This window comes from Pinus tabuliformis, chromosome 9 (assembly GCF_031772625.1).
Source record: "Pinus tabuliformis cultivar Carrire ecotype Pingquan chromosome 9, CPIR1, whole genome shotgun sequence".
Lineage (NCBI taxonomy): Eukaryota > Viridiplantae > Streptophyta > Pinopsida > Pinales > Pinaceae > Pinus > Pinus tabuliformis.
Window position 1 is genome coordinate 1,425,663,061 of NC_142307.1, and position 24,490 is coordinate 1,425,687,550.

Sequence of the window (24,490 nt, forward strand, 5' to 3'; positions counted from 1 at the left end):
TTTGGGTGGAGTAAATGAGGACTCCACGCATAACAACATTATGTGATTGTGTTGGTAGGATATAGATATATATATGAAAGGAACAATAGAGGGAATTTTTTTGATACAAAACCTTAATGCAAGAATACATATAAAATGTGTTTTGGTATAGAAAATATAAGGTTTATTGTATATAATAAGTATTTGAGTGATAATTTGAATGATAATTGCACTATGATATAATGGAAAAAAAAGAGTTGATAATTTTTATGGACAAAGAAAATAATTATCTTCTCCTATCCATGTCACCTAACAAAAAGGGATACACTAGGTAAAAATAGTTAAAGGGAAAAGAAAATACAACTACCAAAAGTTTAATGAAGTATGCACATAACCAAAGAATGAGACAAGCATCAACTTCCCTAGGGGAGTCACCAATATGTGTATGAGTATTTGTAACTTAAGTGTACCAAAAATCCATCCTTACAAGTTATGTAACTCAATTAATAAGAAAAGATAAAATAATAAAAATATTACATAGTAGCAAACTTATTCCCTATTTTTCCATATCCACTAAAGGAAATACATGAAAGACAATAATTTAATAACTAATGCTTTAAGATAATTCGAAAGAATAAATAAAATAATATTATTCCCATGGAACAAATACTTTACAAACACCACCTATATATATATATATATATATATATATATATATATATATATATATATATATATATATTCTTCAAAAAAACTAGATCAAAATCGACCTAGAGGCAACATCCATTTCCTCGTGTGCTCTAACTCTAAGATATATGGAAACAACCAAATCCAAAATGGCTAAAAGAACACGACTATGTTACAAAACTTTGTGATTTTAGTACTATGACCTTGCACTGGAGTGGATGAAAGGAGTGACCTCAATTACCTTATCTGTAAGTGAAAGGGTTGACCTATCATCAGAATTATCTTCAATGTGAAAAATACCAACACATTGATGAGGTAATAGGAAGATGATAACTAACGAATACTAAATGAAACATTATATCTAGTAACAAGGCATTTTAGAATGTCCATAATTATCCATAACAACATCTTTTCAAGGAACACAAGTATTAAAGAGATGAAAATTATTAATTTTTCACTTTAACACCTTAGTGTATATTTTTAAGGATTTAGTGCATGTTGCACATGTGAAAAGGGGGTTGAATTTTATTCCATGACTTATGGTCAAACTTTAGATTTGATCCCATCATAATTAGTATATTGAGGTTAGATAATGACAAAAAAAAAGGGCTAAGGCTATTGAAGCGATGATTCCATCAAAAAGTATGCATTAAAAGATAAGTGAGCAAAATTAGCTTAATTGCAAAACTAATATTGTTTTTCATTATGAAAATCTATGTTTTGCATATTATGTATGACTATGCTTAAATATGATAATGGGAATTTATTTAAAATGATTTTCTATTAATCCATGATTTTTAATTATATTTCTTTTTTGTTTATGTTTCTTGTACACACATTTTATTTAATTATAGTCATTTTAGGGAGGCTTGTTAATTTAATTGTTGTAGTGATGGCTCCTAAGAGATAGAAACTTAAAGCCTTTTTTGTGATTATGTGTTCAATAGCTAGAAGGGCTACATGGGTATACCATAGGCTATCCAAAATTTGATTTTGTCATGCAAAAGGAATACTTGAAATATTATGTTGAGAAATTATTTGTTATGTAATAACCACATAAATTTGAGAGGACATAGTCCCATGGGCTACATGGGTATACCATAGGCTATCCAAAATTTGATTTTGTCATGCAAAAGGAGTACTTGAAATATTATGTTGAGAAATTATTTGTTATGTAATAACCACATAAATTTGAGAGGACATAGTCCCATGCCTTGAGAATGAAGGAAAGTGAATGAATAAGAGGTCTCTTTGATAGGGAAACCTCTATTTTCAATATACCAAATGTAAAAATGAGATTCTTATATTTCAAATGGATATCATTTATTTTTTAGTAGGATATAAAGAGGGAACCATGCATCTTCTCACCAAACATCAACCTTGCTCACCAAAAAAAAAATCCTTTATTTTCTACAATTCCCCCAAAAAATTTATCTGCCTCTAGTTTCACCCAAACAATGGTGGGAAAAAATCTTGGATTCCTTGGATAGATGGAAACTATCATACTATATATATATATATATATATATATATATATATATATATATATATATATATATCATTATTAGATAATTAATATTTTTTTTATATTTATTGAAATTATGGGAGATCTTCATTCCCTCTTGCCTTCAAAACTCTTTGAATTTTTCACACTCTAGAATTTTTATCTCTTTGTCTTATAAAATTATGATAGTATAGATTTAAAAAGAAAGAAAAAAATTCATTCTAAAAAAAATTCAAATCCATTTCTATGATCATTTAAAAAATAATTTATTTTTTCACTTAATTTGCGAGTTTGGAATAATATATTTTGGGTTCATTGTTTCATATTATTTAACTATAATAATAATATCAACTTACATGTAATTGTAATTTTAAGTAAGGGATAATGTTTTCATGTTTAATGTTTCATAACCTATAATTTTAAGTGAGGGTGTTGATATAAATAATGTTTTAAGTTTTATATTGTTTAATCACAATAATATCGACAAACATTCACCACTATTCATTAAAAATAAATAATAAAAATTTTTCCATGGGAAATATTTTAACAATAATTTTGATATATAATATTTTAAAAACAATTTTACTTTCATTTCCCCAATGGAGCATCTACCACACAAACTAGTGGCTGGTAGACTCCCATCTTTGGGTGGACACACTCAGGCACTAGGTGGAAACATACACCCTATAACCTTAAAATGCACAATTTAATGAAATTATATGAACTAAAGTACCTAAATCCTCCGTGTCAATGCAAATAGTTGTCACTTAAATATATTATATTATGAAATGTAAATATACATACATTACAGATGATTATTTAATTTAATATTTATATTTACTTATAATTAATAACATTAAATTAAAATAACAATATATAAATAAATATCAACCATATGAAAAATTTTAAATTTATTATATTTATTAAATATATTTAATTGTATAACTAATATATTAAAATATATGTGCTAGAAAAAAATAGAGTTATTCATCTCATATATATATGTGTGTGGCGGGTGGGTTTCCAATTATTCTAAATTGCTACATTAAAATAAAACTAAATAAATAAAACTAACAAATTTCTTATTTAGGCTTTTAAGATATTATAATTAATTATATCAATTGAAAATAAAATTAAAATTAAAAAATATACAATTTTTATATAAATTTACATGAATATTAAATCAAATTTTGTCAAAAAGAAAGATAAAAATAAACAAAATTTTGATAATATTATCGAAATGTTCAATTTATTTTTCATTAATAACATCATTTTTTTTTTCACAAGAACGGCTATGGATTATATTAGCTGGTTGGCCTAATTGCCAGAATTCTGATTACAATGGGAGTTGTCCAGGTCCAAATAGAACCGACCTCCTGAAGTATTGAAGGGTTTGTATTCCTCTTCCAGCTCTTTTTAGGTTCTACAATGGAGTTGATTTCTGTAATTTGCCCAAGCTTGAAAATGCAAACAAACTGATTTAGAATCAGGCAATAAAACATAGCTGCTGAAATGTTTATGGAATTGGGTCCCAAGTTTCTTCCCCGTCCCTTATCATTGCCCCGGCGGAGAGAAGAACGGCCTTATTTGCTTCACGATCTGCTTCTTTATTATTTTCTCTTAGTACATGAAAGTATTTCAGGTTTTGGAACAGCTTTCCCAAGCTTCTAATTCTTTGAATCTGCCTTGCTAATCTTAAGTCCCGGGGGGCAGTATTGGTCACCATGAGCTTTATGATCACTTGAGAGTCCCCTAGAATGATTGCCTCCTTGATTTCCAGACTCAATAGCAGCTTGAGACCTTGATAAAGGGCCAATGCTTCCGCTTGTATGCTGGAATTGAACCCCAGCCCCCAGGCAAAGCTATGGATCAGAGTGCCTTCCGTGCTATTAACCGTTCCTCCTGCCCCAGCCTTGCCAGGATTTCCTTTTGCTGCCCCATCGAAAAAGAGAGAATGAACCTTATGGTTGGAGATCCAGTCTCGAAACTCTTCCTTATTTATCCCCCTTACTTGCCATTCCTCAAAAGGAATAATGCTTCTGTTGGCTTGACGGAATTGAAGGTTTAAGGAAGTCCCCCAAATAATGTCGAGTTGACTAAGATTCGAATCGTCTTTATGATCCTCCAGGCATTCTTTTAGCTGGATTTTTATCTTAGCCACTACCACTTTGGCATCGTGCTGGGTATTTCTGAATATTCTGCTGTTCCGCTCTAGCCAGATTTGCCAACAGCAAATTTTGAGGAGGGAAGACCAGGCGGCCTTTATCACTTTATTTTTAGAAGGGGGAGCTGGATATCTATTCTGCCAGTTAGTGAAGAGTTCGGATATGGAGGCAGGCAGTTCGAAATTTGGATTCCAATGCTCCATCAGTTCTCTCCAGACCTGCTCTGAAAATTTGCATTTTAATACCAGATGGGTGACACATTCCGCCTTCTCTCTGCACAACGAGCATCTAGACAGGCCATAGATGCCACGCCTCTGCAGGTTCTCGTCAGTGAGTATTTTACCGTGACAAAGAAGCCAATTGAACATATCGATCTTGGGCAGTGATGGAATGTCCCAAACTGTTTTCCACGGGATTGCAGCAAGATTCGAGTAGCCACACGACACAGTATAACCCGCAGCTAAAGAGCCCCAACCTCGTCTGTCTCTCCTGCGAATGTGTGAAGGGGCAGCTCCATTTAACAAGTCGCAGAGATGACTGACGTCCTGAAGAAGTTCCGCCGGTGGATCGAGGAAGTTCCAGCCAACCCAACGCGTCCCTTCCCACTTGGAGATGTCCCAGAGAGTGTGTTTACCTGTATTTGTGATCCAGTCACGCAGCTTCTTCATGGAATGACAGTCCCCAATCGGATCGCGATCCATTATGCGATCTGACCATATGTTGATTTTTTTCCCATTTCCAGGGATCCAATAGGCCTTGGAACGGATCAGAGGGGTAGCTTTAGAGCTGAGTCTGGCGAATGAAGAGGTGCCTTGGGGAAGAGGCCCGTCCAGACATCTTGACCTCTCGCCTGTGAAGTATTTCCTCCAGAGCGCTAGCTGAGCCCAGCCAGGCTTGGGTGCTATGATTTTCCAAAGTAGCTTAGCTCCCATGGCGATGTTTTGAAGGGGAAGCTTCTTGAAGTTTAGGCCTCCCTCCATCTGAGGTTTGAGGATTGTCTCCCAGTTGACCAGGGGGAATTTCCTCTCGTTTTGCTTACCTCCCTTCCAAAAGAAATTTCGAATGTGCTGGTCCATTTTCTGAAGGATGCCGACAGGAGCTAGAAGCACAGAGAACTGGAATAAAGGGAGACTGCAGAGAACAGATTTGATTAGGACTGTCTTGCCTGAAATGTTTAACCAATTATAGCCCCATGCCTGAAGTTTGACCTTGAATTTTTCTAGATGAGGTATCCAGTCCCTGCTATAGGCACGCTTGAGGAAGATAGGCATTCCTAAATACTTAAATGAGGTCCATACAGCAGAGGCAGCAAATCCTAAACATCTGGCAATGGAGTTGAGCATAGGGGGCGAGGTATTCCAGCTGTATATGTGACACTTTCCTTTATTAAGACAACTTCCAGACATCATGCCAAACTCATCCAGAGCCTCTTTGAATCTGGTGGCTGAGTGGATTGAAGCAGCCCCAAGAAGCAGTGTATCGTCTGCAAACAGGGCATGATTTATGTTCTGAACTCCTCTTGCAATGCAAATCCCTGGAATCTCCTGATCTTGCATTTTTTTGTTTAAGTGAAAGCTGAGAACTGAGGCTTGGATAACAAACAACAGAGGAGACAGGGGGCAACCCTGCCTTAATCCTCTTGTAGCTTTAAAGAAACCTGCAGCTCTGCCATTAATTAAGGGGGCTATCCATGGCTCCGAGATGCAAGCCCGGATCCATTTTATAAATCTCTCTCTGAATCTATTTTTTTTTTTAAACATTCCACAGAAAGCTATGCCTAACACGATCAAATGCATTTGCTAAATCTAGCTTGATGGCCATACCTCTTTCCTTGCGTTGGTGACTGGATAGGATTGCCTCTTGAACTAGAATGAAGTTATCCACCAGCTGTCTTCCATGGATGAAGCCCCCTTGATTCTCAGGAATGATTTTAGGGAGGATGTGTTTCAGCCTGCTAGCAATGATTTTGGTGATCAGTTTGTAGCCAATATTACAAAGAGAGATGGGGCAAAATCTGTTGAACGAATTGGCGCCCTTCTCCTTAGGAATAAGTGCAAGGAACGAGGAGTTTGTGCTTCCTCCAATTTTATGGCAATCTTGTGATTTTTGTATCATTTTAAGGAGATCTTTTCCCACAATGTGCCAGAAGGATTGAAGAAATCTAGCAAAGAAACCGTCAGGTCCCGGGGCTTTATCAGTGTCCTTGGTAAAGAGAGCAGCTTTGACCTCATCCATGGTGACTTTAGCTTCTAGCTGGAGGTTCATATGAGCTGAGATTGAAGAGGGGACCCCGTCCAGCAGACAAGAATTCTGAGATCCATTCGCCTCTTCGCTGTACAGTTTTTGGAAATGGCGAAAGGCTGCCTGCTTGATGTCTGTAAAGTCTTTGTGGGTCACAGCTTCTTCTTTGATTTCTGCTATATAGTTGAAGCTTTTTTTGGCTTGAGATTGTTTGTGGAAATATGAGGTGTTTTTGTCTCCTGCTTTGAGCCATAGGCAGCGAGATTTGATCCTCCAGGCTTCCTCTTCGTTCAAACAGGCTTTGTGATATTGCTGTTGAAGATGGGCCTCTTTGTCAAGAATTTCTTTAGAGATGTGGGCCTCTTCCAAGATCTGGTGGTGGGCATCTAGCATGCATTGGATCTTTTTCCTTTCAGTAGCTGGATTAGGAAGAGATTTGGCCCAGCTTTTTAGGGCAGATTTCACTCTTCTGAGTTTCTCTTCCCAGATATAGAATGGAGAGCCATTGACTGGCTGAGACCAACTTTGCTTGACAATCTGCAGGAAGCTGGGTTCCTTGATCCAAAGAGGGCTGAATTTGAAGGGGATGGGGCCAAGATCCGTGAGGGTTCGGAGGATCAGCTTGATGGGGTTATGGTCAGAGGTGCTACAGGGAAGGATATGCATGCTGGCATCTAAACCAAACAGAAGGAAGGAACTTTGCACAAAAAATCTATCTAGCCTTGCTGCAATATGCCCAGGCCCTATTCTTTTATTTGACCACGTGTACTTACCTGAAACAGGCTTGATATCTAGCAGATCCCAGTCTTGGAGAAGATCTTCTGCCCATTCCCTTGCCGGGTCTCGCACAATGGTTCCTCCACGCTTTTCTGTAGAGTGCAGCGTGAGATTTAGGTCTCCTGCAATGATGATGTTTTCTAGAATGCCCAGATCCGCTTGGTTTCTTAATGAATCCCAGCAAGACTTTTTTTCTCCAGCGCTGACCGGCACATAAACGTTGAAGAGGCAAAAGGTTTCTTTAGTAACTAAATGTTGCATCTTCAACATCAACCAGTGGGTGGTTGAAGTTTCAGATATTAGCGAGAACATGCTATCATTCCATAGAGATCCCAGCCCTCCAGAGGCTCCTCGGGCTGAGACAGCAGCTGCTTTGCTCTTATTCCATAGTTTTCTACTTAGGTGAAGGAGGCCCGAATCCTCCATCTTGGTCTCCTGGAGGAGGAGTATGTCCGGGGCTTCTATTCTTATTAAATTTCTTATTGCCTCTTCTTTGATTTTTCTCCCCATACCCCTGCAATTCCAGGAGATGATTTTCATTATTTACCTTTGCTTTGGTGGGCTCCCTTGGAGCCTTGATGCTGGTTTCTAGCCATCTTTGGTTTTTTTGCTAACAGCTTCTCCAATGTAGGTTGGTTTCCCTGCAACTTGTCCTTATACGTTTCATGCTCCCTTTTCTCCCGATCTATTTTGTGCCCTCTTGTAGATCTCCTTACAGAGGCTTGGGAGTCTCCTATTTCTCCTTCCTCCTCCGAGTCTTCTGATTCTTGGTCCTCTTCCTCAACTTCTTCTGGGGTTCCTTTTGAGCTTTCTGCTACGCCTGAGTCTTTGGAGGGATTGGGCTGACCGCCTTTCTCTGGAGTGACTGATTTCTGGGCCTCGACTTCATGGGTGTCCTCTGGTTGAGAGCTGAGGGGATCAAACCTGTTTTCTAGGGCAGTCTTGGGCTGGGTCTGCTGAGCAGGGCCCTGATGAGGATTGCCATTAGATCCTCCCACCTTCTGAGCTTTGAGAGAATTTTTAGTTCGCTTGACTTGGTTCCAGCCGTCCTCCTTCCCTTGCACAGATTCAATATTGGACGGACAACTTCTGGTGAAATGGCCATAAACATGGCATTTCCGGCATTTAAAGGGCAGTTGTTCGTAGTCTAGTTTCTGCATGTGTGTCCAGCTTCCAACCTTGATTTTAATGGCCTCTGGAAGTCCCTCCTCCAGATCCACCTCCACGCAGATCCTGGCACAATCATATTGATCCTTGTTATTTGCCCGATCTATAAATTTCCCTAGGGCATTTCCTATGTGCATCAATGAGTCCCAGTTCCAGCAATGCACTGGAAGATTTGGCAGCCTGACCCACACTGGGACAGCTTTGGGTACATCCACTGCTGGATCAAAGTCCGGAGTCCATTTGTTCAGGTACAGACCCTCGGGGCCCATGAAGTAGGGGCTGTTTCGAAAGATCAGGTCTTTGTCGTCCTTTGAGGTAAACTCGAAGAGGAAGAATCCTCTCCCCAAGAAGTAAGAGGTCACACTTTCTTGGATCAACGGCGCCCAGTTTCTTTTGACCCAGTTCTCTGTGGATTTGGGGGAAGGCCATAGTCCGGTGAACTGGCCGACAAGAGCTCTCTCGGACAAGGACAATGCTACCTGGATCGGGGTTTCCGGAGGGAGGGAGATCTCAGGAATATCGTCCAGTTTCTTGACGAATTTCGCAGCTTCGACATTCTTCTTCTTAGGGAGACCTTCCAGGAGACGATTGAAGGCCTCAACTGAAGAGGACGGAGGGGGGGGAGGGGAGAACACCGCCTGGGGAGTGCCCAGCACCTCCATGGTCCCAAGCAGCCTGCCAAGCTCGATCCGGGCCTGCTCAAGCCTTCAATGAACCGGTCGACCGCATGGCAGGCGGAGAGTAACGAGCGAGCCCTCCCGCAGAGTGCAGAACGGCGGAGTGCGGGCTTGCGTGCAGCCTGTAGGACGCACAGAAAGCGGATCTGGGTAGGGCCGAGGGCGATCAAAGCAGCAACACAGAGCAATATCGAATCGGTAATTCTTCATTAATAACATCATTATTAAGTATCATATCTAAAATAAATCTACATCAAACACATTTAATATATAAAACACAAATGTTTTCAAAACATAAAAATAATACCTCCTCGATGGAATGTTTATGTTCAAAGGGGATTGTAATGTACCTCCAATTTACACACTAAAACAAATTGTTACTTTTACTTAATCCAATATAGGCATGATCTCATCGGCATAATGTGGTGAATTTGTAATCTAATCAAACACTAAGTTCTTCTATTGTGTTTCATGGCTTTCTCCTCCACGATACTCCTCCCATTCAGTGTGGTGGCATTGACCAACTTACTTCTGTGAGCCTTGTTCACACCTTGCTCTCTCGCTTTTGGTTTTTCTACAGAATTAGTAGGTGTCCCCTCTCCAACTGGAAACTCAACTGCACTTTCTAATTAATGTTATGGAACACCAGACCGACTTTTCGATTTCCCTCCCATCATAGAATTTATGCACATGTTGTGGCCTCAGTCTTTGGTCCACATGCAAGCTAACATAAAATATCACTAATCCTCTTCACTCAGAGTTATCCTAATTGTATTTGGTTTGAATCTCTCTCATTTCTTGGTTTTTGTTTATGCTATTTAACACATTACTAGTACTTGGCTAGAATTCGTTTTGGACATTGTCAAAGCATCTCTTAGCCTACTCTCATAGACTACATGCTTTTTCCCTAGTTTATCTCTGACAAATTCTCACTTTCTCTTGTTAGCTTCCTTGGTGGGCCTTGTGTCTTCCCTTTCACACCCCCCTTCTCCCCAATTTGGCTCTTATTTCCTAGTTGTATATCTTCTCCTCTTTTGACCCATGGCATCATTTGACACCCGATTTCCTGGCCCCTTCTCCACCTAGGAAGCCTACTACTTGGAGTGAGCCTCTCTGGGAAATTCACACACCCATCACCAGTTAGAAGAATCAACCTCCACATTTCAATATCTCACCCCATGGCCCATCTAGGAGGAGCTAATCTTTGTGGAACACGAAAGAGTCTCTCATTGGAAACAACTTTCAAACACACAAATCCTTTATGAACTGGATGATTGGGTGTCAAATGTTGGACAGGCATGATTCTTTCAACTATTACATGTACACCAATGACTTATATTTCCATTTGAAGTTTATCCTCGGTAGAATTATTATTAATTTATTTAAACATCGAACAAACACCCATCACTCTCTGGAGCACTTGATTCTTCACATGCAGGAACTAGACCAATGCTTGGATCGCATTGAGCAACACCTTGGTATTCCTCCCCTGGCAGACAACACCCATGGCAACAATGAAATCCCCATTCAAATTGTCACTGTTGACATGGATCCCTTTACTTATTCTTATGCTATGCTTCAATTTATTTTACATTATGTTTTTATAATTCATCCTAATGGCCAACCCGACCTACTTTTTAGTAAGTGTATCATATTGTTAGCATTTTTTAGCGTTATCATATCTCATGCCTCTCTGTGAAGACTATGCTTTTGTATATGATTCACAATCCCTAGTGAAAAATCGACCTAAAATATCTAACATATCCATGTATATTCTAGTTTAGAATTTAATACAATATTTATCCAACAAATGTATGTATATTCTAGTTTAGAATTTAATACAATATTTATCCAATAAATGTATATATATATATATATATATATATATATATATATATATATATATATATATATATATATATATATATATATATATATATATATATATATAACGAGTATACAATTACATTATAACAATGCTTAATTTAATTTTTATTATTTATATATCTTAGAGAATGCTAGAGAATGTTTCCCATTTTCTGTTTCATATTATTTAACTATAATAATAATATCAACTTACATGTAATTGTAAATGTAACTTTACTCAAGGGATAATGTTTTCATGTTTAATGTTTCATACCTATACCTTTAAGTGAGGGTGTTGATATAAATAATGTTTAAAATTTTATATTATTCAATCCCAATAATATCAACAAACATTCAACACTATTTATTTATAATAAATAATAAAATTCCTTTCCACAGAAATAATTTTAAATAACAAGTTTGATATATAATATTTTAAAAACAATTTTATTTTCATTTCCCCAATGAGGCCTCTATCATGCAAAAGAGTGGGGTTTAGACTGTCATCATCCCATCCACACACTCTCGTACTACATGGAAACATGCACCCTATGAGTTTATAAAGCACAATTTAATGAGATTATAGGACCTAAAGTTAGTAAATCCTCTATGTGAATGAAAATATTTGTGACTTAAATATATTATATTTAAGCAACATCAATATACATACATTACATGTGATTATTTAATTTAATATTTTTATTTAATTGTAACTAATAACATTAAATTAAAATAACAATATATAAATAAACGTAAACCATATGAAAAATAGAGAGATTGAGAGATAGAGGTGGAGAGAGAAAGGGAGTGACAAGGGAGAAATGGACAGAGAGTGAGCGAGAAAGGAGAGGAGTGAAGCTAGAAGGAGAGGAGAGAAGAGAGATAGGGAGAGAAGGGAAATAGAGAGAGTGTGAGACATAGAGATAGATGGGGAGAGAATGAGATAAAGGGAAGGAGATAGGGAGGGAGGCAGTGACAGAGTTGGAGGGAAGAGAGGGAGTTATAAAGAGAGAGAGTGATGGTGGGGGAGAGACAAAGGGAGGCGCGAAAGAAAGGGAGAGAGAGGAGAGAGGGAGGGGGTGGGAGATATATTTGGAGGGGGATATTGAGTAAGGGAAGAAGAAAGTCATAAAGAGATAAAGGTGGAGAGAGAGAGAGGGTGACAAGGAGAGAGAGAGAGAAGGAACATAGAGAGAGAAGGGGAACATAGAGAGAGGGGGAAGGAGGGAGAGAGAGTATGTGTGTGTATGTTTAGGGAGTGAGATAGAGATACAAAGAAGGAGATATGAAGGGAGATAGAGATATGGATTAATGGGAGAGAGAGTGAAGAAGAGAGGGATAGAGAGAGGGAAGGAGGGATATATATATATATATATATATATATATATATATATATATATATATATATATATATATATATTTGTGTGTGTGTGTGGAGAGAGATAGTGTGTGTGTTTTGAGGGGTAGGTTGAGATAGAGGGAGATATAAATATTTATGGCAGGGGAAAAGAGAGAGGACTTGAGGGAGATATGGAGAGAGGAAGGGGGAGAGATGGAGTTAGAGAGGGGAGAGAGAGGAAAAAATAAAGACATAGATAGATAGAGGTGGAGAGAGAAAGGAAGTGAAAAAAAGAGATAAACAGAGAGTGAGTGAGAGAGGAGAGAAGGAGGGAGGAGAGAGAGAAGGAGAGGTGAGGGGGAATTAGGGAGAGAGATAGATATGGACGAGAGTGAGAGATAAATAGATTAAATATAGGTAGATTTTTGGGGGGAGAGATAGGGACACAAAAAGTAGAGACAAAGGGAGATAGAGATATAGATGAAGGGGGGAGGGTTGGAAAGAGGAAGGGAGGGAGAGATAGATATATATTTAGAGAGAGTGTGTGTGCTTGTTTAGGGGTTGAAATAGAGAGACAAAGAAGGATGTGTGGAGGGATATATAAATATAGATGGTGAGTACATAGAGAGGGAAGAAGAGAGAGATAGAGAGAGGGAGGTAATGGCAGGGGGAGAGAGAGCAGGAGAGGGAGGGAGTGGTAGAGGGAGAGAGAGAAGGAGAGAGGGAGAGAGAGAGAGACAAATATGGAGGGGAGAGAAAGAGATAAGAAGAAAGAGGCATACTGAGACAAATACAAATATTATATAGTATTATACAATATTGAAAATTATTAACCATAGAGAAAGAGGAAGTAAGGCATTTACAATAGGTAAAAGAAGTTGAATTTAGAAATCCATGAATAAATATATTAATTTTTGTGTAGATGTGGATTCTTGGTCATATTAGATTTATTACATTGGATGCATTGATTTGAGCATAGTTATTGATTTCTAATCCTATTTCGTTGCTTACACTAGATACAATTATTTCAGTGTAGATATTGACTTCTAATGCTATTTGACTGCTTGCACTAGATGCATTGATTTTAGTGTATATGTCTATTTCTAATCCTATTTGATTATTTGCACTAGATGCATTGATTTTAGTGCAGGTGTTCCTTTCTCATTTGATGTAACTAGATGCATGATGTACAATTTCAAAGCAATTAGATTCATAGTGTGCATTGATTCCAGTGTAAGCACAACAAAATTATTGTTGGCATGCATTGATTTATGTGTTACAATAATTCAACCATAAATAAAACACTTGAATTTTGATCTTAAATAAAATGCTCACAAACCTAACATGTTTGCTTCTTGAAAATGTAAACTATTTTTAATTGACTACGTTTTTATTATTCCCATTTTTTATCATTCAACATTGTTAGTCACTTTGCATTCAAACGAGGTAATAGAAAAGAATTTCCATTGAAATTTACTTCGGGTTTAACACTACATAAGTCAAAATGATTGACATTGGGGAAATATACTATTAATATTGGAGAGTAAGGGATACAGAGTATGATGTTTACTACAATAGCTCTAGTTAAAGATTTGAATGGTCTACGATATCAGCCGCCCCTTTCATATGATCGATATGAAAAGATCAAAAAACTAATAGGTGTGACATTAAGACCAATAGATGAAAATAGTTTGAGAATGATCGCAATGAAGACTATTTGTAATTTGACCACATTCTTATTATTCACATTTTCTAACATTAAACATGGTTACACTGTCACTTTGTATTCAAAACTTTGTATTTCATCATTTAAGTTATTAACATTCTCTTTCATCTCAAAAACTATGGTCGTTGAATAAATATAAAATCAAAACGACCAAATTAATCTTAGACATATTTACCATATTCAAAATGATCACAATAGTTATATGTTCAACAAATTTTATGTAACCGCACAACTAAAACCGAACTAAATTCATCTTGATCTATCAAATCTCCCAGGGTGCAAACCTTTCCTCATGTTTTACACTAAAAAAAAGGTTTGCACCTTTGATACCTCTCTGTGCTTGATAGATATGAGGTTAATATAGATCTAGTTTGGTATAATGTTCAATGTATGTTAATGTTATTATCATTAAACAATATGAAAATTTAAACATTATATGCATTAACACCCTCACTTAAAGTTACATTTGATATAATTATAATTAAATAATATGAAATAGTAATTGTCAAACATATTATTCAAATTCAAAAGTTAGGTGAAAAATTAAATTATTATTTAAAAGATCATAGAAATGGAATTGAAATTATTTTTTTCAATTCATAGTAAAACATGATACTAAAATAAACGTACATTGTTGTTATGGTTGGAGATTTTCTTTTTCATTCCATAGTGCTCTCATCTCTACATCAAACCATTTACAATTCCTCCTTTGTATTGAATTCATTGTATGAATTTTCTATTTATTACTTTAATCTTATTCCAAGGTAGAATGGTGGAATTTTTTATTATTTTAAGTTATTATAATTGTCAAAGAAGATATATTCAATTATAACAATTTTATTATTATTTTACAATAGTTTTGAAATATTTAAACATTAAATCTAATATTTGATCATTATATAAATATTTTTATATTTTTTTAAAATTCTGTTCCAACTTTTTAATGAGACGAAAACATTTAAATAATTAATTTTATCTACTTTAATATACATTTATAAGAATAAAAAATTAATTAAAATAATAAATTCTAAAAATTCTAAAATAACTATAAGTGACACTTGAAATGTACTATATAAATATTTTAAATATCCTATTTAATTTGTATCATAACTTAATTAATTTATAACTTATATTATATATATATATATATATATATATATATATATATATATATATATATATATATATATATATAAAAGTGTTAATAATATTTGTTTTTAATATATTAATAAATAAATATTATAATTTAAACATTATTTTTTAAATATAGCCATTACTTAAAATTATGTCTCTACATTGCTTTCTATTTAAGCCTTTACCATAATCTTCCTCTTCAATACAAAAATTATATATAATTTTAATGTTGTTGACATTAAGTAGATGGGAAAAGCTTTAGAGACACGTCTTGCCTAGTAACTTAAAGTACTTGGGCGTGTGAAAATAATAACTCCTAATTCACTTTGATGCATACAATAATAATCACTCCATAATTTTAAATTTTTTGCTATTTTGATTAATAGTTTACCATGAATCTTTTACATTAAAGTTCGTATCTCATTTTTTCTTTTCAATGCAAGTATAAACACAATAAAAATATAATTAATAAATAAGTGAACAAATAAGTTTTTATTCTAACTTTATTTTCATCCATAAAATATTATTTAAGTTAAAATTGTATTTGTCACCATTGTTTTGTATTAAAAGACAATATGGGATTTTTTATTATATATTTTTCAAAGCAATATCTAACTATATTTATTTTAATACAATTTTGTATTAAATATTTACTATAATAATAATATCTATTTTATAAATGTGTATTACATATATCTCTTTTATAAGTATGTATTACTAAGTTACTCTATACAGAGAGGTTATTGGTTCAAATCCATTTTTGGTGTTTACCTCATTAAAAAATATTATATATTTTAATAAAATTCTAATAATTTTTATAATAACAATAAAATAACTAATAATTTTTTTATTTTCTAATAGACATAGATATATCTTAACCTCGCATTTATTAAGTAGCAAAAAGTATTAAATTTCTCCAAGTATACATATTTTTTCTAATTTTACACTTCAAATAAAATTTACACCTCAAAAAGATTATATATCTATATAAACATAAAAAGAATGGTACAGTCATGGAAATTTAGCAACAAAGTAACAAAATAATTTAATTATAATATTTTATTTTTGCCTCATATTATTGACATTAAAAAATGTTTTATTATTAGTATATTTTTATACCTTTCCAAGGTGAAAATGCTTTGACTTTTAATTAATTTGTAAATTTTTAAAAACAATTTACAAAGTCCACTAAAGTTTTTGTAAAATTAAATATTAAATTTATTATTTTGAAAATTAAAAATTAATTTTTAAATTTTAAAATTAATTATTAAATATATTATTTTGAAAATTAAAAATGCAATTTTTTCTTTTAAATTTGAATTCTTATTTTTTAATTAATGGATATACATGAATGGACTATTTTTATCTAATTTTAAATCAAATTTACAGAAATAAAAGTGATTTAAAAACAAATAATCCCACACCACAATAAGGAATGCCATGTTCAATATGGATGCACGTAGAGTTGGGTTTAAGTGAGGCAATATGGCCATGAATGGTACAATAAGATCAACAAAATTATATATAAAGGACCTCTTCAAATTTTGTGGTAAATTTTTGAGAATTGGGAATTTTAAATTTTATTCCTATCTAACTTTCTATTTAGAAATATATAAATTAATTAAAAATTAATATTTTTTATAAAATATTATTAATTATAACTTAATTAAAAAAGACATGAAAACATATATATTAACAAATACTCAGTACTAAAATTTAATAAATTTTATGTTTTCACTTGCACTTTAATTTTCCATATTTCTTTGATAGTCAAAACTCAACTTAAACTCATTTTAATTTCCATAAGACAATTTTAAGTTAAAATATATACAATCAGCTTACAATGCTAATTAATAAATACCATTTAGCAAAATTTAATAATTTTTTAGCTTTTACTTCCACTTTAATTTTTATTATTTAATCTCAACATCAAAGTTAATTCAAAATATAAGCACCATATTCATTCTCATGTGGATTATTCTCTTGTGAATTACTCTTTGCATTAGAGGCAAGTACTAAACAACAACATTGCATATTACACTTGTTACTATTTAAGATCGAGATCACGGGAGTGAAGTGGTGGTACCACTCGGGAACTATCATGATGGGTGAAATGAATTCTTAGATAAAAGTTGACTTACAAAAATTAGGTTGATTGTGTAATATGAAATACTTGCATTATCAAATTTTAAATAAACTAACCTTTTGACATGAGTGGTATGTATTTTAAAAAATGGGCCAGGTGTAAACAACAACCACTTTTAGCAGCCTCTGATGAAAGTAATGTGGTCCAACTAAATGATAAAAATGGGTAGAGTGAAATGCATCTAATAGTGGCAAGTTGTGATAGTTGTAAGACCATTTGAAATTCAAAATCATTATTGCATTTAGTCCATTGGAATTTCAAAATCATTATTGCTTGGATGGGAGGATGTTAGAGACGGGTCGGTGTTTCTTGTGGAAATGATCCAGGAGGATCCATGATGGCCTAAAATTGAAAGTCCCAAAGTATGAGATAAATAGCACCAAGTCGAAGAGCTTGACGAGATGATTCCAATGAAACTTGAATCACTTGATTTTGTATGAGAAAATTATCACACTTTGAAGTTTTGCAACAAGAGGTAAAAACGTCAATAGTGCCATAACACATGGGAGCCTCTCAGGGTGACACGGGGAAGGACCTACAAATGACACATGGCAGTGATTAAGAGTGACAAGTGATGGTATCTCGTTGTGACACATGGCACTATGCAGCTGGATACTGGGTAATGACAGTGTGTGAGGTGGACCAATTAGGTGATGACACGTGGTGCAACTCGAGGGCACCATTTGGCACCACCAAATGGAAAATTATGGTTGTTCAATAGGTTGGCATCGACAATATTTGAACCTGTAACCATTAGTGAATCAACCAAACCCGCCACCAAAAGGAAACACCATTAACGTTGGGATTAATAAGAGGTATAAATATATAAAATTTATTATAATGTATTGTTAAAATGGTGAGGCCATGGACTACGACCTTCGACAACCGGTCGATAGTCTTGTTCAATTTTGGTGGATGTGATCACATGTGTTGGATATGATGAGCACCAAAGTTTACATATATAGTATAGCTTCCACCAATGAACTCGAAAATCCATTCAACCAAACATGGGTTAATTCCATACATGGAATATATTAATACATCAAATGCACCCAGTTACAATCATATGTCATAAATAAATACATCACTCGATGTGCATATTCCAAAGTTTTAATATGAGTAGTGGGTGTTTATGTGATATCATGTGCACCACCGAATGGTATATTATATGGTTATTCCTGCCATTTATATATAGTTCATTGATTGAAATAAAAAAATTATATATATATAGATATAGAGGGTCCACAACATCCATGGGTTTGACCCTGGGGTGGCAGACCCCTACACCTTCAAAACAAATTTCCATTGCACCATAGAAGTGTGGATATGTAAAATGACCAAGACTTGTCATTTTTTAGCATGATTATTACTATTTATGTGATAAATCATATATTTTTCCCTTTTAAAGAATTTTAAAAGGAGAGTTTTGCAAGGGATTCATAGAGTCTTTTTGTGAAGTTGTAGACTAGAGAGAAAGTTGTAGAGATTGGGGAATTGATGCAATTGGAGTTATTTTACATTATAATTGAAGAGGACACTCCATTGGAACTGGACACAAATATGTAGCCCACACTAGGTGAACTTCATTATCAATATTGTTTGCGTTATTGTATGTTATCTGCAATTGTATATTTACATTATCATGCTTTTAATAATTTTTTATCAAGCTTGGTATTTCTCATTCTTTGTAAGCTCGATAATTCATATTCTTGTGATAAAAGATCGTGATCAAGTTTGGTATTGGAGCACGTTGAGCTAGTTTGATTTTGGTTTTTGAGTGTGAATGATTACCAAGTCAAAGCTTAATAAGGGAGAAGGTGAACTTGAGGCTTATAATACTAAAATCATTTCTAAGTTGTTGAAAAAATGTAGCAAGAAAGGCTCAATTTGACTTTAGCCTTAGTAAAAATGAGTAAATCGAATTTCCACATTAGCAGGACAGTTTGGTGGTACCTAAGTAGTGTGACATGGCTCTTTTCAATTAGGTAGCTCAATAAATTCGAGTTATAGGGCTTTGAGTTCAGTTATGCATGTGTGATTGCTAAATTTTAGCAATCTAGTTTAGTTATTTGTATTTGTATTCAGTTAACTGACCTCTAAGTTTTGTCGGAGTCAGATGAAGGCCAGTTGTGCAGTGGGACAATAGTCTAACTTAGATATCTGTTAGTTAACTCATTAATCATCCCAAAATAGCTAGTGCATGAATGGATTTCTAAATCCTCATCTGAAGTGGAGATGACAAGGCAGTGTAACATAAGTTGTAAACTAGTTTCAGTGTACAAGTGTTACATGAGGTCAAGTGATACATCCTTAGGAATTACACAATTAATTTGGAGGAAAATCCTATATTTTAGGGGATATTTTTCACTAGAATTGTGCAAAAGAATAGGAGGCTTGGTGGGAAAATAATTGGTTAAGTGTTGGCCAGAGTTTTGCATTGAGAAAAATGAACAATTATTCTTTGCAGATTGTGCTCAGAGATGGAGCAAGAAATTGTAATAGCTTCTCTATTCAACTGATTAATGTAAATAGGCATGATGGGTTTTTTTGAGTTAGGTTCACCTAGAAAGCACTGTGTACTTGTGGTTTCTCTTATTACATGTCTATGCATGTTGTTCTAAATTGTGATTTTCATTCTATAGATTAGTATAGTAGAATTTTGTCTCTTGTTTTTCAGTTCGAAATCTTGAGTAATTACAAATTCTATCAAATTTCTACAAAAGTAGCTTCACTCAAATAGGAGAGATGGATTTACCAAGATGAGAGAATCATTTTAAATCTAATTTATATTTTCTTGAGGTATTTGTGATGTTGCATTCAAATGTGGAAGAGCTCTATAAAGAATAGAGTATCGGAAAGGAAAAGGCACGAGTTAAGTAAATAATGAGGGTGACAACCCCTTGTTACTACATGTTGTCCTCCTTCAAGACCTTTGACGACTCCTCATTCTTCAACTCCCTTTTCTCCATCTTTGCCGCCATCTCCTCATAAGAAGGTTGCTTCGAAGGAGTCGTTGTTCAAGTTGGATGTTAAGTTTGACCTACTACTATATAATGGAAATTTTAATGTAGAATGATTAGGTAATTGGATTCATCGTATAGAAGTTTATTTCCCTATTTAGTAGTTTGTTGAAGACGATCTAAAGATACAGTTGGCCTAATATCTTTGTATTGAAGGTACATTATTGGTTTGGTGGGAAAATAAACTTTAGAAAAGGTAGTGAAAACAATGTTAATCTCCTTTCTTCATGGTCAAAATTCACTAATGCATTAAAGAAGTAGTTTTATCTGTTAGCTTATACTCATAAAGAAATTATGGAATGGAAAATTTTGAGACAAGGAAGAGGATAAAGTGTGCAGAGTTTTACTAAAGAATTCTGGAAGAAAGCATTAGCTTTGAATATTCCATTAGATTCACCAAAGATGCTTTAGAAATATGTTGGTGCAGTACATAGTTATCTTCGCCATACTCCTTTTATTTCATCCCTCTAATTTGGATGAAGTATGTCTCCATGCTTCTCAACTTGAATCTAGGGGAAACGAATGTGAAAAATGATTGCGCAAAGGAGAAACCATCCAAGTTCGTTGAAAGAAAATGTATAGGAAAGAGGATAAGAAAGAAAGCTACAATAATGAAGAATGAAGAGGCAAAGTTGAGATGTTCTCATTGTAAGAGGGAAGGGTGTGACAATGCTCATGGTTGGAAGTTGCATCTTGAGAAAAGTCCTAAGAAGTGTGGAGGTAAAGGAAAGAAAAAAATTGTTGCGAAATAGAAATAGGATTTGGGATCTAATTCGAGAGATGAAATTTAGGTTAGAGTTGTTGGAATAGAAGGTAAAACATCTATTCATGCTAGTTCTAGTTCTTTTATTTGAACTCCTAGAATTGAAAGCAAAAGAAGCGAGTTTTTTTCATGTAAGGGTGATTATTATGCATATGAAAGTAGGTACTATTTTTTATATTGGTTCCCAAGTTATTTTGATATCTGGAGAAATTGTTAAGAAGTTTGGATTAGAAACAACACCTCACAAGAAATCATATCCTCTCGGTTGGGTTTGTGATAATGTGAAGTTAGAAATGACGAAGCAGTGTCAACTTAGATTCGCTATAACTTTGAAATTTATTGATGAGGTTAAGTTACATGTGGTTCCTCTTGATATTTATGGAATTGTTTTGGGGATCCCTTATTTGTATGAAAGGAAAGCCATATTATTCACACAAGTGATCAAATATCACCTTACCAAATATGGGGTTGATTATATTAAGAAGCACTTGTAGTACGAAGATGATTTTATCCTTTATTATTGCGGGGAAAATGAAGCGACTCATTAATGCTAGCAAGGATTTTGTACTTCTAGTTGTGAAAGTAAAGGATATTGGAAAATTTGATTCTTTTAAGGGTTATGAACCATATCATAACAATGAATTGGTTAAAATTATTTCTAACTATCATGATATTTTTCAGCAGCGTGAAGGATTACCTCTTAAGAGGGAGATACAACATGAACTTCACCTATAGGAAGGTTCCCCTCTTCCTAATATTGGACTATATAGGATGTTTATAGGTTGAAAGTGCAAAGATTAAGAAGAAATTTCACGATTTGCTTGAGAAGGGAGTCATCAGACCTAGTTCCTCTCCACGTGGATTACCTATTGTGATGGTACCGAAGAAGGATGGTACATGGAGAATGTGTGTTTATTTTCATGAGTTAAATGAGACAATATTAAGGAATTGATATCATCTTCATCGTATCGATGATTTTTTAAATCAGTTGAAAGATGCAGCTTACTTTACCAAGAGAGACTTGTGAAGTGGTTATCATCAGATTCAGATTGTAAAATATGGTTTTTGGAAAAACTCTTTCAAAATAAAGAAGGGTTTGTTTGAATGTTTAGTAATTCCTTTTTGGATTTGTAACACTCTGAAAACTTTTATGTGTGTAATGAATGTCGTATTTTGGTAATTCATTGATGACTTTGTGATTGTCTATCTAAATGATATTCTAGTACTTAGCAGAACTTGGGATGAGCATGTCAAGCGTGTTGATCCACGTGGATGTGGTTGACCACCTACCTATTCCACTTGGACACTCACCACAGTCTCTTTCAATATTTCGGTTTCGTTAATTGTAGCATATTTTACTATTTTTGGCACTTTTTGGGTCCTGAACTTACAGATCCATTTTGAGACCCTAAACGGCGTTTTTTTAGGAAAATCAAGGCCAAAATTAAAATTTTAACCAATGTTGGACACTCAAAAGTTGTAGTCCTCAGATATATACTTCTAACAAAGTATTGTGCGTGTCAAACAAAGATCATATGCCAAAGTTACGACCCTGGGAAGTTGATGTACCAATTTATTGAAATAGGGCCCATAGTTTGGTGCTTCATCTCCTATGGTTAGGTTTTTGGATGTTTAGGGTTTTCCATTATTTATCAATAATATATAGGCCTTTGAGCCTCATTGTAACACAATTCAAAGGCATGTAGCCACCACATCTCTTCTCAGAGATGAGCTACCATCACCTCAGCTAGTCTCATTTCCATTCTATTTGTAAGAATATTTATGTTCTTAGATGTTAATGAAATGAAGTTTTATTTATGTTGCATCTCTGTGTTTATGGTTACATCTATAATTTTTTACGTTCGTGTTCAAATACGGATTAGTGGTTCTAGAGCGGTGTGCGCTTTCTCTGTTTTTCTTTGCATGTCCCCAATGAGGTCAGGATATAAGGAGTTAGGGCTTGAATTGGTCGAACCTTTGCAATACTAGCCTCAAAAATCCCGACAGCCTCCCATGGCAGAAGAAAAAAAATATCAGGGGGAAGGATATCCTATCAAAATCTTGCTCGAAGTAGCCCTCGAGCAACAAAGGAACGCGATGATGGACGACTTTTCCCAGATCCTTGAGTGGCTACCCAGGGGCAACACATCTACTTACAACAGCTACTCTGGAAGTGCCGCACCCTTTAAGGTACAATTTAACTTTGAGATTCCCATATTTGAGGGTCAGATAGATGCAGACGTCGTAGATAAATGGTTACATCTGCTAGAAGGATATTTTATGTTCATGATTTTTTCAGCTAGGAAAAGATTACTTTTTCACTTCTCAAAGTTGTCCCCCACGTCAAGGACTGGTGGGAAACTTACTATGAGAAAAAGGATGAGAGGGAACCCTCACTATTTTCAACACACCCACTTGGAATTCGTTTTGGGATGCCATCAAGGAGCAGTACTACCATGTCGGGAACTATGAGGATAAATACATAAAGTGGACCGTGCTACGATAGGGAAGGGACCAAGACTATTATGAAACTAGCTCCCAATAAGATAGAAAAGAAAAACAAATGCCTTAGAATTCATCCTCTTCGATGGGGAAACCTCCCTTACATTACATAAATGAGAAATTCTTGGATGATACAGATGACAAGACCTCCTTTCTATATATAGGAGTCTAAGGGGTCATAATATAATCAGAGCCGACATAAAAATAATAATGTAAGGGCACAATAATAACAATATGGGAACTACATGGGCACAACAATATAATAAGGGGGTTGTACTAATAACAATAAGGGGTTACACTAGTAGTATAGGGACCTAACATGCCCCTCTCCTTCAAAAATTGTTGTCCTCAATGCTTGAGTAGTTCTTGATGCTTCCGTATAAATTCTTGTCCTCCCATGTGGAATCTTCAGCGAGTAAGTTCTTCCACTTGATGAGATACTCTAAAATTGATCTATTTCATAGCTTTCAATTTCTCGGTTCTGTGACTGCTTTAGGTTCCAATATGATTTTTCCTTCCTTGTCAAGTTCTCGCAATACTGTTTGAACTGGGATCTTCTGTAACTTTTGAATGAGTTCCCACTCCTTTGGGCATATGGATATATGTAAGGCCTGATGTTTGGAGGAACACTTCGTGGAATCAAATGAATAGCATGATCATGATCACGAATAGGTGGGAGGCCTTTGAGAGTCTCAAATACCATGGAATGATTGTCCAAAACGTTTTGGAGATCTGGAGAAATACATGATTTCGTTGTGGTATCCTCTAGTGAACATAATTATGCAGTTACACCCCAT